The 15,445-nt window shown below is 32.8% G+C and overlaps 1 long non-coding RNA gene across 3 annotated transcripts; it reads right to left on the minus strand.

Moving 5' to 3' along the window:
• Positions 1-31: 31 nt before the first annotated feature.
• On the minus strand, positions 32-15,183 carry LOC127714473 (uncharacterized). Of its 3 annotated transcripts, none has more exons than XR_007987747.1 (4): positions 15,026-15,183; positions 13,458-13,553; positions 2,046-2,091; positions 32-179 (listed from the first exon to the last, which is right to left on the minus strand). It is a non-coding gene; the product is annotated as an uncharacterized LOC127714473 (long non-coding RNA). The 3 variants fall into 3 exon arrangements; XR_007987746.1 differs by lacking the exon at positions 15,026-15,183 and adding an exon at positions 13,743-13,847; XR_007987745.1 differs by lacking the exon at positions 15,026-15,183 and having other exon boundaries at positions 13,458-13,693.
• Positions 15,184-15,445: the final 262 nt, after the last annotated feature.

Raw genomic sequence — 15,445 nt, forward strand, 5'->3', positions numbered from 1 at the left:
TGTTTTTATCAAATGCTATAAAGGAAAAGTAGGTCGTTTGTCTCCTTTCTTTCTCGCAGCTTTTGGATTTGTCCTGACATATTCCCTTTTCCACTTCATATAGGCATAAATCATAATAATGGCAAGAACAATAGCAACTATCACTGCTGACACACAGACTCCTGTGATCCACACATAATCTGTAAAAAAGATATATATATATATATATATATAAATGACATATGGAAAACGAGCATATGTTTACATGTTATTTCTCATATTCTTATCTATTAAAATGATGTATTTGCTGGGATATGACGTCAGTTTGATATTAATGATAAAACTTGGGAGTAAGTGATCCGAAAAATATTGCTTTATAATCATGCATTTGTTTTATGACAATATATAAATTAGTATTCGCAAAAATGGCCGTCAATATAACAGATTTACATATTAAAAAATAGATGGCAGCTGTAATTATAAATTTTTATTTATGTTTCTATGTTCTATTCTTTCGACGCTTTTCTTGATCTCGGATTGTCTTTTAATGGTACTAATTAAATAATGCATGTTCTTTAAATCTAAGTGTTTTCTATTAGGCATCTTTACTCCTTAAATAAGCAAGAGTCGACTCGATACTATTGCAGCGTATAAACAATACAGATGTCTGATTACGGTATGTCTATCGTATCTCAGTTGATACATTACGCTCGAGCATGTGCAAATTATACAGAACTCATTAACAGGGATGTGTGCTCCTGACACAAAAATGCCCCAACAGAGTTATGAGAACAGCACCTTATCAGCTGTGTCACTACGCACTGACTTGCGACATCAGTTACCGGTCCTAGATCTGTAGAAACACCATAATAGGCATCTGATCTGTTACTTTATCGAATGTGTTCAATTTGATTGTTACATTTCGACATTTCGTGCAAATCCATTAGTTTTGGTTTTTACCTTGATGTGTATGTTCTTAATGGATTTATGAGATATGAACATCTGTTGACCAACAATGCCTCTAATGTGCAAGAGTGCATAGACGCATTAACAATATTGATATGATTAAGAAAATACAAATCAAGGTAAAATTCAAAACTTATGGATTTGTACGAAATGTCGAAATGTTTACTGTTTCATGAAGATGACGATTTGCGTGAAATATTCCTTACACATGGCATTCCAGATTAAGGCGAAGCCAACGTGCTACATAAAGTAGTAGAATATACATCAAAACTATATAAGCTAAATGATTCAAATTCTAATTAACAAAGCCAAATTATTTTTTTTTTTTTAGACTATGATAATTGATTTATTGTTCTAAATTTAGAAACAAAGCCAAATTATTGTGGTCCATGCAAAATAAACAAATCCAACTCATGCACAAAAATAAACAAAATGCAAAGCAAAACAACAAAATAAAACAAAACATGCGAAACTAAATCCGCGTGGGCAAACACCTTACCTTTCATATGGGTAACCATGTTTATGTAACTGAACCTATGCGAAATGAAAAAGTGCTTTAATTCAAAAAAAATTCACGGCATTTTATTATGAACAGAAATATCGAAATGAAAAATGAAAAAGTGTCATCCTCAGGATAAACAGGTTAAAAGCAATTCCATTTGCTTTTAATTGGGTGTGTATCTGAATTATATTTTTTGACATGATGGTAAGGGAAATTTCTTCAACAGTCGTCAGTGGGTGTTTGTTCTGTTTTGTCATATTTAAGCTTTAATCTTATATATTCCGGAGACAAATCGAGTGCTTCTTTTATATTTGTTTTATATCATTCACTGTTTTAACTCTTAACCTATCGTTGAAAATTTGGAAATATCACCGCTTGAAACCGAACCTAGGTTGAAATTGTAAGTTTGGTATATATATATAGAGAGAGAGTACAGTATATAATAATGAATATATGTACAGCTTGTGGCGTGTTACTCAGTAGGTAACATGCAAGTACTTTATTTTTATCAAGCGGTGCAAATTTAAATTTTTGTATAAAAAATATTTAGTTTCTGTTGATCCCAATTTCTTAAACAAATTGTTTTGTATTAACTTACCTCGGTCTGCAAATTGACCGAACGGTTCTGACATTGGGTTACCAACCTAAAAAAAAAGAAAAAAAAGTACAAAGATTTGCAGAGACACAACATTGTTTCTAATCCTCAAATATAATACATATAAATAGGTTATGAAATGCAAAAGGAATTAAACTTCTTTTCAATCTGTTAAGTTTTTTTCTCGTTTTTAATATTTAAAAGTGTCCTAAAATTTTTTTTCAATATCTATTTAAGATCAGAAACTCCATTTGATATACGATAATCAATACAATCTTTTGTTGTTAAGTTATATTGAACTTGGGTTGAACAATTGGTACTGATAATACTGTACTGAACTTATTTCATTCATTTCTCACTGATTAATTTATCAAATAAATAAATCTTCTTTTGAAAACAAAACAAACCAACATGCAAAACCCAGAAAATAGCAAATAGATAATCTGAGAAACGATGAAACCTAAATGTATATACAAAAAAGGTAGAAATTAGAGTAACAAAGTCCAAGAGGCTTCTTGCATTAAAACAAAAGAAATCGAAAAATAAAACAAGTGTAAATTACTTAAGAGGGTTATTTTTCAAAAAAGTCTCAGCCCCTACTCAAATTTGTAGTATCACAGCTTCACACGAGTACTTTGAGGCTGTAACAACATGTCGTATTTCTGAACGTACATACACATTGATTATAAATGCATAAGAAAGAAGGCTTTAAACTGCAATTTTAGCTGATTATCACCCAAGAATGGATAAAAAGAACATTCTTTACAAAACCAAAACTCTACCAAAAGTAAATCGTTGTACTGTACAGTCCGAAATTTTCACGATGGGCTTGTTTTCGCTAATTTCGCGATTTAGATAAAATGGCAAAGTATTCACTCGCGTAAATTGATCATTAAGGGAGATAAGAGTCAGGGAAATTAAACTCATCATATATACTAGGATTAAAATTGTGTACGCCTTATGCGCGTTTCGTCTACAAAAGTCTCATCGGTGATGCTCAAATCAAAAAAGTTAAAAAGGAGTACGCGAAAATAAAACCTTACGAACTGGTCTGGCCTTTGAAATCGAAAAAAAAAAAGATTTTTGTAAAGATAAACTCTTTACAGTATTGTCGTTTAATAACATTAATTTACATTAAGTTAAAAATGTATAATGGTGAATAAATATAACATTGGGTTTCTTTTCCTGTTCTGGTATTTCAAGATATATTTTGGTTAAAATGCAATATAGATTTCTCGAATTACAAGACACGCCAAAAACGAAAGACCTACCATTTCTAGCTCACGATTAGGGTAACTTCAAAATAGAATGGTAAGGTTAGCGGGTTTTTTCGGCCATGTTTTGATATTCTTCTAAATTGCCTGATTCTTATAAAGACTGGCACTTAATTACTGTAAACAAATTACAATCCTGGAGCTAGGTTCCTATGTAGGAACAAACATATAGCAAGTGACATCTAAAGCATTCTTTTCGTGTCAAATTGAATTTGTAGAACAACAAACAAACACTATTGTGTAGTATAAAAACAGGAATCTTGTAAGAAAATACGAACACAGCAATAAATTACAACCCTGAAAATGCTCAACATTACGGACGCAATCATCATTTGGCTAATCGTTATGGAATATTTGTGTCACTCTATGACAACAGATATGTTTCAAAAGCCCTTTTTCTTTTCCTCGATTATGAAATCACCCTATACGTTATGTCACTGAAATATCACTTTGCACGAGCAACGCAAGTGTTGCCACTAGTGGAGCAGGATTACCTCATCCACTTGGATAATCTGTAGACATCCATGAACAAACGTGTTGCCACTAGTGGAGCAGGGTTACCTCATCCTCTTGGATAATCTGTAGTCATCCCTGATCACAAGTGTTGCCACTAGTGGAGCAGGATTACCTCATCCTCTTGGATAATCTGTAGACATACTTGAATACAAGTGTTGCCACTAGTGGTACAGGATCACCTCATTCTCTTTGATAATTTGTAGACATCCCTGAACACAAGTGTTGCCACTAGTGGAGCAGGGTTACCTCATCATCTTGGATAATATGTAGATATCCCTGAACACAAGTATTGCCACTAGTGGAGCAGTGTTACCTCATCCTCTTGGATAATCTGTAGACATCCCTGAACACAAGTGTTGCCACTAGTAGAGCAGGGTTACCTCATCCTCTTGGATTATCTGTAGATATTCCTGAACACAAGAGTTGCCAATAGTGGAGCAGGATTACTTCATCCTCTTGGATAATCTGTAGATATCCCTGACCACAAGTGTTGCCACTGTGGAGCAGGATCGCCTCATCCTCTTTGATAATCTGTAGACATCCCTGTTGTATAGGGGTTTGTGATGCCACTAGTGGAGCAGGATTACCTCATCCTCTTGGATTATCTGTAGACATCCCTAAACACAAGTGTTGCCACTAGTGGAGCAGGGTTACCTCATCCTTTTGGATTATCTGTAGATATTCCTGAACACAAGTGTTGCCAATAGTGGAGCAGGATTACCTCGTCCTCTTGGATAATCTGTAGATATCTCTGAACACAAGTGTTGCCACTAGTGGAGCAGGATCACCTCATTCTCTTGGATAATCTGTAGACATCCCTGAACACAAGTATTGCCACTAGTGGAGCAGGATCACCTCATTCTCTTGGATAATCTGTAGACATCCCTGAACACAAGTCTTGCCACTAGTGGAGCAGGATCGCCTCATCCTCTTGGATAATCTGTAGACATCCCTATAGTATAGGGGTTTGTAATGCCTAGTCTAAATTTTTCTGTGCAATTTTTTGCAGACCGTTGTTTGTCTTTTCGTTATTTTTCTTGTTGGCATTAGTATACGCTGTTTTTTTATACTTATGGTTTTTGATTATCCCTTTGATCTAATTTTTGATGCGAAAAATCGTTTCAAAAACAAGAATAACAACAAAAACACGGTTTAATATCAAGTATAATACAAACAATAAAAGTCAAACAATTAATGCATACTAAAGTTTTTGCAAAACTGTTTTTATAATAATTATGTTGCGTAATATGAGCATTTAATAACACTACAGATAAACCCATTATTCTTTACCCTAGAATATCTTGACTTGAACAAATACGTCCAAAACGGAAATCGAAGTAACTTATTTGCTTAACGTTCATTGGTTTATATAAATCAATTTGATAACATATTAAAATGTCTGAAATGTGTCACAGTATATTTGCTCGGTTTAAGTCATAAGACTAATGCGCTTTTGAATAAATGATATAACATTTCTGGGTTATGAAATATATCTATAATGTAACGTTTATTTATAAAGGTAATACTAGTATCAATACCGTAATTTTAATTACATTTTTTCTAAAGTTTTTAAATAAATTAAGAAATTACACATGCAATTTAAAAATATTTAAACTCATTTACACTGTTCACTCTACACGCACTTGTTGATGGACAGATGTTTCCACTAGTCTTTGCACTTTTACCAGGGATACTAGATGACATTTACACACGATTCTTTACACTACACTGAAGACTGCTTGCACCCAACGTCAGATTCACCTGAACCCAAAAACTTTCTTCATTGATTACGAATTCTGCCAGATAATCCTTTACAGGAATCACTATTGAAGGTTGTTATACCAAGTGTTCTTGGCATAAAGTGTAGTCTACAGGACTCGCCATAAACTATAAAGAAGAACCAGACATTAATCAACTTATACGCAGGGCAATAGCTCTTCCTCTGGTACCACATGTATGCAGAAATAGAAGACGTCTGGGTCTATACACTGGAAGACCTGGAAAATTCAGACTCAACGGCAAAATCCACTCCGTTTAAGGACTACGTCACAACATACTGGGTTTATGAAACAGAAGAACCAAAGACTATAGAAACCACCTCGAAGAATGATACAGCAGCTTAAAGACGATGGTCTAAGTACCACCCAAACATATACATGCTACTGAACTACCTTTAAGAAGAGCAGGCATCAAACGAAATGACCATCATTCAGTACCAAACAGAGTGAGTACGACAAACAAAGAGAAGAAATACACACAACTCAATCAACGCCTACAAGAACTCAAAGATCATCATCAAAATGGTGAAGTTAGTGTTTTTTTAGAATGTACATTGCCGCTTGTTTTTTACACTTGGACTAAATGTGTTGTGATGTTTATGTTATGTATTATGTGTGCTTTGTTGTTGTACTTATGTATTATGTGTGCTTCATGTTTGTGTGCTTAATTGTAACTCTTTAGTACACATTTATAAGATAAGATTAGATAAGATATATTTTATTACCAATTAAGGGCTCAAAAGGGGCATATAGAGACTACATGTATAAGGAAAAAGAACATTGATTAGCATATATACATTGTGCCTGATATTCATATGATGAAGACATAATCTTTTAATCAGTTTAATTGAGGTCTGGAGCTGGCATGTCAGTAACTGCTAGTAGGCTGTTGTTATTTATGTATTATTTTCATACACAGTTTTACAGTACGTACTGTTGTGCGTTTGTTGTTTTTTTCTACATTGGCTAGAGATATAGGGGGAGGGTTGAGATCTTAAAAAACATGTTTAACCCAGCCGCATTTTTGCGCCTGTCCCAAGTCAGGAGCCTCTGGCCTTTGTTAGTCTTGTATCATTTTTAATTTTAGTTTCCTATTTATAATTTGGAGTTGAGTATGACGTCCATTATCACTGAACTAGTATACATATTTGTTTAGGGGCCAGCTGAAGGACGCCTTCGGGTGCAGGAGTTTCTCGCTGCATTGAAGAACCATTGGTGGCCTCCGGATGTTGTCTGCTCTATGGTCGGGTTGTTGTGTCTTTGACACATTCCCCATTTCCATTCTCAATTTTATAGAATTTAAATACACAATTACAATATAATTAGACTGTAAAAATGCCCTTGGTTTATAGTATATAATATATTTATATGAGAAATAAATACATCTACTTGTAACTCATATTGACTTAAATACATTTTCCAACAGCAATAAGGACCTGATTGTCTTCACAGCTTAATACATATGAATTTTTGTGATTGTCCAGTAAAGAAAAGTTTGGAATTTTATGGCAAACAAAGTCAAAGAGAGCATATCTATCAGAGTTAAATTTTTCACATGAAATTAAAAAATGGATTTCATTTTTAACACAGCCAGAGGAGCATTTTTTGATGTATATGTAAAATGTAGTGCTTAATATGTTTTATTTTATGACTTAATACTATTTCTTTGTTTGATGATACTTCAATTGTACCTATTCTGTGCAAAATAAAGTATGTAAATATTATTTCTTGTTTATGAACATGTTGTGTACAAGTTATCATTTTGTACAAAAAAAATGTACAAAATTTGTAATTTGACTTTGTACAATGTACAAAAAGTGCTTGTACAAATTACAATTTGTACAAAATTTGACTAATATTCACTTATAACTTGTACAATGATTTTTAGTATGGATTTTGTTATAACAAAGCATTGATGCACACTATAGAATTTGTATTCAATGATCACTCAATAAACCTCATCTTCAAAATACAAAAATAGTTCAGTATCATTTGTTTGAGCATATGAGATAATTATGGCATCGGGAATTGCACAACTTCTTTTACTTTTTACATTTACATTAAGAAGTACACACCCCCTTTGCATTTACATGAAAGAAACCCCTGACCACCAGTTTTTGAAAGCTTTTTAACTGCTTCACGTAGCGAAAGTTGAAGCTCAGGAACCGTTGCTGCGAATAAAGATGTGTCTTTAACAGCTAAAATTTGATTTTTCGATAAATATCCTGTTAAAAATCCTAGAGCTGTTCCAATGCGGTACCCAAATTCTCCAGATTCAATAATTACAACTAAGATATTTCGAGGATCTTGGTTAGATATTCGGCTAGGTTCTGTTGGCAAAACAGCGCACGCTTCCTGGCACTTATAATTGGTGTTTTGACGTCAGTGTCTTCCTGATTGTCACGTTGACCAATTTCTATTATACTATCAGAATTGTCACTTGGGCCAATTTCTATTATACTATCAGAATTGTCACTAGGGCCAATTTCTATTATACTACCAGAATTGTCAGTGTGGCCAATTTTTATTATTCTATCAGAATTATCCCTGGGGCCAATTTTGTATACTATCAGAATTAACTGGCATGCATGTTTCAAATACATTTCCTGTCTCCATCTGGGTATTTTTGTATTTTGTAAATAAGGTTTATTGTGTGGTCATTGAATAAAAATTCTGTAGTGTGTAATGCTTTTTTATAACAAAATCCATACTATAGAATATTGTACAAGTTATAAGTGAATTTTAGTCAAATTTTGTACAAATTGTAATTTGTACAAGCACTTTTTGTACAAATTACAATTTATACGAAGTCAAAAAACAAATTATAATTTGTACAATTTGTTTGTACAAATTATAATTTGTACAAAATGATAACTTGTACACAGCATATATTTCATATTTTATAAGTTACATTGATTAGTTATCTGTAAATACCTGATATACACTATAACAACAAATTCATCACTATCAAAACAATTCCCGATTGTCCCACATTAAAGCTTCCCAATTGTCCCACAAACATATTCCCGAGTGAAGTGCATGTTCCGCTAGTTTACTATAGGCAAAAAGGCATGGTCACCTCGAATTCTATCGCCCAGCAGTAAGCCGACCTTACAAAAGAGGGTCGTCTCATTTAGCTGTATGGAATGTATAGAAACTGACGGTCTGATTGGTGGACGTCAAATCTAATTTACGTAAAATTGAGAATGGAAATGGGGAATGTGTCAAAGAGACAACAACCCGACCATAGAGCAGACAACAGCCGAAGGCCATCAATGGGTCTTCAATGCAGCGAGAAACTCCCGCACCCGGAGGCGTCCTTCAGCTGGCCCCTAAACAAATATGTATACTAGTTCAGTGATAATGGACGTCATACTAAACTATACCTCTAGCCAATGTAGAAAAAACAAAAGCACAACAGTACGCACAGTAAAACTCAGTTTAAGAGAAGTCCGAGTCCGATGTCAGAATAGGAAACAAAAGAAAATAAACAAAATGACAATAATACATAAATAACAACAGACTACTAGCAGTTACTGACATGCCAGCTCCAGACCTCAATTAAACTGATTGAAAGATTATGTCTTCATCATATGAATATCAGGCACAATCCCTCCTGTTAGGGGTTTAGTATTATACCATCATAAAATATATGAGAAGAACATAACCCGTGTCATGCCAACAACTGGTTTTAGAATAAATATGTTTAATTCCGATGCAAAGACCCTATAAGTGAATCAATATTAAAGCCAAAATATGCAATCTTTAATGACCTGACAACAGTATCGTAACTATATCCCTTCTTAATAAGTCTGTTTAAAGGTTTTGTTAGCTTTTGAGGTAAATACTGACATTTTTGTGCTTTGTAAAGAATATTACCATAAAAGATTGGATGTGAAATACCCGAACGTATAAGATGTCTGCATGTTGAGTTATATTTACGAATGATGTCCTTATACCGATGATAAAATTTAGTAAATGTTTTGACTAGTTTATGATATCGAAAACCCTGGCGTAATAATTTTTCAGTAATACATAAATTTCTCTCGCTAAAATCTAATACGTTGTTACATACGTGTTTATAAAAGTCACGGTTTCTGCATGTTAAAAACTCGTCGAATGGATCCATAAATGACCTATTTTAATGCAAAATCGAATTAGGGTTATCCGTTTGATATTAGGACTATGAATAAGGGTACGATATCATCGTTCATGTCTCATCTCTCCTTTCTGGATTTTTTGGCCCTTGATGCTCTTCAACTTTTTACTTTTTTGATTCGAGCGTCACTGATGGGTCTTTTGCAAACGAAACGCGCGTCTGGCGTACACAATTATAAGCCTGGTATCTTTGATGAGTTTACTCTCACATATGTCTTACATCATAGGGATCAAAGTGCAAAGACTAAACTATTAGCTATAACACTTTGAAAAATCAAGACAAAAAGTTAAGTTTTCAATCGATTTGGGTCGTTATTCAAATACAATTTAAACTGGTAAAAACTGCACGCAGCACTAGATCTGTTTAAGGTATTGCAATTGAGGTTCAAAGTATTTATTCTATTAAAGGAATTCAACGGTGAAATTAAAGTATAAGTAGAGGTGTGGTTGCCAATTTTACAATAAAGTCAACGGGTCGACGACCAGAAAAAGATTTCAGCAAGTCAGGGACGTAATTAAAACTAAATCTAAACCGTCAGGATCAATATTTTAAAAAGAAATAAGTTCGAAGGCCAAAGAATGAGGTGCAAATGGTAGAAACTGGGTTCGATTAACAAGAAGAAAAATAAAGGACTAATCAAACTCTATGGGACTTATTCAGTAAATATGGAGGATTAGCACGTCATCAAAGTCCCGTGATATCCTACTTAGTTGGATATGCTTTCGTTTTGTTTTAAAACTCTCGTTTATTTCTCTGCCGTTATATATGTATGTATACGTCAGATTCACAATGGAAACTATCAATATACTGACAAGATTAGCCAGGCTAAGAAAAATTGTGTTAACGCATGCGGAAGAATATCTCAAGAACGTTTTGAGGGAAAATATGAATGCCTGCTCAAATCCAATCTATTCGAAAAATCATATTATTACAGAAGAGTGTCAACCATGCACTTGCACTGCACTATTATTAGAATAGTAAAATAGAATGATCATATAAAAATGGATGAAAATTATATTTTATACATGTAACTGTTATATACAAATATTAATATACTGTATAACAACAAACCAGAGTATACTGATTTGTATCACTGCAATATAATAGTTATTACGGTGACGTTGAATTCCCTGTCATTTATTCATTAATCACGCACGAACTTGTCTCAGAAAAAAATATATCTCTGTACATTAACCTCACTTTCAGGTATACAGATGGGTTTTTTTTCTGAGACAAATGCTTGTGACCATCCACAAGAACTTGCGGTCATCCGATGTTCAGTACTTCAGTACTTTGATTAAAGTTTTATATTTGCTAGCACTGGGTCGATGCTATTGCAAATGGACGTTATTCCCCGACAGCATCAACAGTCTCATTAGGCATTGCTTCGGTACTGATATAATTTATAACATAATTATTTAACTAAAATTCGCCGATTTTAAATTTATATTTTAAGAAATTAAGATTCCAACTCTATTAGGTAAAGTCGACTTTAGATAAATTTTGCTTTTTCGTGTCCCCTTTGGTCATAGTTCTTAACGTTTCTACGTTTTTATACATCCCTTGCTCTCAAATATTTTGGTTTGAGCATAGATATAATCTATTATATCTATGGTTTTGAGCGACCCTGATGAAAGTACACCAATAAAAGCACTTCGGACGCACGAAAAATTCAAAGTGTTATTTTCATATTTACCGTTTGACTGCGGATATTGTAAGAGAAAAGGATAAAAACAGTAAGACTAATGTCTAAAACTATAAGGAACATTTAACAGTGGATTCTTAACTTTATAGATATACTTCTTACGCAAGTAATTGATTGACAGATATCAACAAATAGTTTACAGCTAAATGTAAACTAACTGGCATTATTTTCATTTGACTAGGACACACACAAACTTCAGTAATTTTGTCAAGATTAGATTTTTCCAATGTAATTTCATTAGAATCAATAGAACACCCGTTATAATTTAATATACTTAAAGGAAAGCCTTTTACCTCTGGTATTTAATTGACTGTATAATGTATCACTAAAAAGAACAGATAGATAGCTACAAAAGAGGGAATAAATGTTTTATATCAATTCTCGTTTTATCATGTTTCAAGACTTGTTTAAAGCCCTATGTTTTATCTTGATTAGTGTCTTATAATATTATATTATGCATTATCAAAGAAATTTCCAGAATATGGATAAATGGATAAAAAGATGTATCGCGAAGCTAATTAAAAACAGAAATAACAATCTACAAAACAGGAAAAGCATTAAAGAACATATACAATTACAATAGTTCTGATTTGTCTTACTTACAATTATGCGAGTATGACATTGACCTGTAGACACGTATATACATGCATAGTTGAATCAGCATAAGTAAGAAAAGAAGTTGTTTCCATTTCAAACTTACCGGAAAAATTAATTTAAACGCTGCTGGCTGAGGTCAACAAACATGGACAAATGTTATTCTGTTTTGAAGTTTTTATTTTTACTTATTTATTAAGACCATCTTAGGACACCCATTTAGCTATCATAACTTTAGGAAATATCTTATCTAAGGAAACTTTCGTTAACCTGACTTAGGACTGAGTCATGTCTTAAGACCGTCAGAAGACATGTCCTAGTCATAAGTTAGCTTTGTTGACTTTGCCCCAGTTTTTTTTCTTTTCCTGTTTTGGAAAACCCAATCTTTCAGTGTTAGATTACAACATTGATTTAAGCTAAGCGTAACTATACAAAGCAATTATTTATACCATATAAGTTTTTAACAAAGTTATGTGGACCGCTTTTTACGTACATTCTATACATTTTTAGAAATATTTATTACACTTTTAATTGGTTGTATCTCTGAAAGTATAACTGTTACATATACCTTGATATATTCAATAAAATTTCATAAAAATCTAAAATATCGCCCAATAAAGTATACTTTGCCTTGATACCTTTTTGCTTTTGCTTTTATATATAATTGATATCGTCTAATGTAATTATTACCACTTGGTCAACATCTCTCCTCGTGGACCATAAGTCCTCGAGGGAGGGTATTAAAAGCCCGGTAGCTCAATACATCAGTACTCGCATGAAAACTGCAGTGATAAAGTTTTGTCTTAAGGCTTACACTAAATCCATTGGATGTTGGATGTGTACTGATTGATATTTGAGTCTCAGATACATGTACTTTTTATTAGTTGTTATTGTCTTTGAAGCGGCTGCAAGTACTCTTATATAGATCTATTCTCTTTGTGGTTTTGCTTATTTTTTTTTTCTTTGTATCGATCTGATGAGTTGAGCCCTTTTCAACTGATTTCTATAGTTTGTTCTTATGCTGTGCTGTTACACCACTGTGCCAGGTTAGGGGGAATGTTGGGCGTTTGTAAATATGAATAAAATTCTCGACTGCTCTACACATTACACTTTCAATTCTGCGTGCGCATGGTGTTTGATTTCACGAGGAAGTCTTGCAGAAAAATTGTCGTATTTTCAATCCAGCTTACACGGACTGTATAAAAATATCAAAAAAAGGCCGTCGTACCTGTTCAGGAATTTTCAGCAATTTTTTTTAATTGAACCAGAAAATTTACAGTTGTCAGAATGGACATCGATGGAAAAAAAACGATTTATTTTGAAGGATGAAATTGTTATAAAGTATATAATAATCATATGTTTTTATAATTATGACGGTAAAGTACTTACAATTTGTGGTTTTAATCACGACCATTTAACTATTAAATGCAATCCATTGCACATAATAATCTATCTCCCTGTTGAACTATTCATTTTAATATATCCCTGCAATTTGTACAATAAAAATACTATTAAAATATCTAACACATAAAAGGTTTTAAATGCGTGCACAATGTTAGCTGTCGGATTGAAAGTATATACTATATAATTGGAGCATTCATCCTTTTAAAAATAAAACCATTCGCTTTTTTTTTAAATTCAAATAAGAGTTAAAATGTTTTCTTATATACGTACTTTAAATATAAGTCGTTGTATAGGTACAGCGTTGTATACATAATATATTAGACCAATCGACCGTTTCTGTTTTGTAGTAAAGTATTGAGTATATAATTGTGTATTGACAGTTTTTCTTTTGTAACGATATAGGCATGTGCTTGTTTTGGTTACCCTAAATGCATTTAATCATTGACATTCGGTCAATAGTCCTGTCATTAGCACTATTGTTAAAGGAAGCTGAACGTATATATGATAAACTATTACAAATATTGACAAAGTCTGTTCAGATTTGTTCTAGGCCTTTTGGCACATATATGATAATAGTAATTACTGCTTGTTTTCTTCTGTGTTTCATGAAAATCCAGATTTTTTATTTATGTCAATGAAATCTTTGACTACGACATCAACATTAGATAGCAATTGGCATGTAGAGGGAGTTGTCTGATTCCTCGCAATTGCGACACTTTTGTCGCGGTAGGTATAGAGTCTGGCTGGATTGTGTTTTTAGTGGATCGGTCCACTCTTTCGAGCGTAGACCGGATATTTCCATCTAACTACAAGTATCGCTGTAAGGTGTCCTTAGATATAAAGATATATATTTATATTCTGTGACCGCATTTTCATTGATTTTGATATTCATATGTGTTTTAAAATGGAATAAAAGCATTCTAAGGATAAATTAAACTTGTATACCTTCAAATAATGTATGGTTGATAATAACTTTTTATCACATATATAGTAAAATACCTTTTATATTGACTTAAAGCTTCGGTTTCACGTCTTACCAGAATAAATGTCTGTTTGTTTATATTTTGCATCATACTCGCACGTAAAAAAACACGGTCACACTCGAAAAAAACACGATCCCAGCAGGACACTATATATATATATATATATATATATATACCTGCCGTGTTCATTCTAGTTTTCAATCAATTAATGCGTTAGTCTGCTTGAAAAGACTATTTTCCATAATTTATAGAACCAGTTAGATCTCCGTTCTTATTCGGATAAAGGATAACGAAAGATATCGTAACACTTAGGTTTAAAAGATATAAAATGATTAGCGGAGTTGTTGCCTGATATTTCAAATTGCACTTTTTGGTGTAAATTTATTTTGTTTCTACTCTCTTGTTAACATCTGCATTTTGTTTTGCAGTCTCATAATGACGTCTATTTTTTGTCATCTTCAGTAATGTAAAATGTTCAGAACTCCTCATTTTTTTTTTTTTGTTATGAAATTTATTTTTTTTCACATGTGCAAGATTTCTAGAGGAAACGGCATAATAATGTTCACTGACCTTTGTGTGTCATCTTTGCACTGATTAATTCAAAACTGATTCGCCAATCCAATAAATGTAAACTTTCCCTTTTCGGCTCATAAAACCCAACGTATCTGTAGAGATATACTGTCAAAAGCAAGAATGTATATAAAAAGCCACGGTAGTTCATTTAATGTCATTATCCTGTTCACATATAAGTTGTCGACATACCTTGATATACATGTATTTCGACTTTTCAATGAAGCTTTATTTTTACATTATATTGAACTCTTTATATAACCAATGACAATGACCGACGTTTAATTATATAAATATTTTATGATATCTTTATGTCTGCACTTTACATATAGAGATCATTGTACTCTGAAATAAGATGGTCGAAAAAAATTGTGTTTCCTTGTAAATACTAAACTCTTACTTACAACCGCAGTCAGAACT

This window comes from Mytilus californianus, unplaced genomic scaffold, assembly GCF_021869535.1.
Source record: "Mytilus californianus isolate M0D057914Y unplaced genomic scaffold, xbMytCali1.0.p SCAF_9, whole genome shotgun sequence".
In the NCBI taxonomy this organism is placed as follows: domain Eukaryota; kingdom Metazoa; phylum Mollusca; class Bivalvia; order Mytilida; family Mytilidae; genus Mytilus; species Mytilus californianus.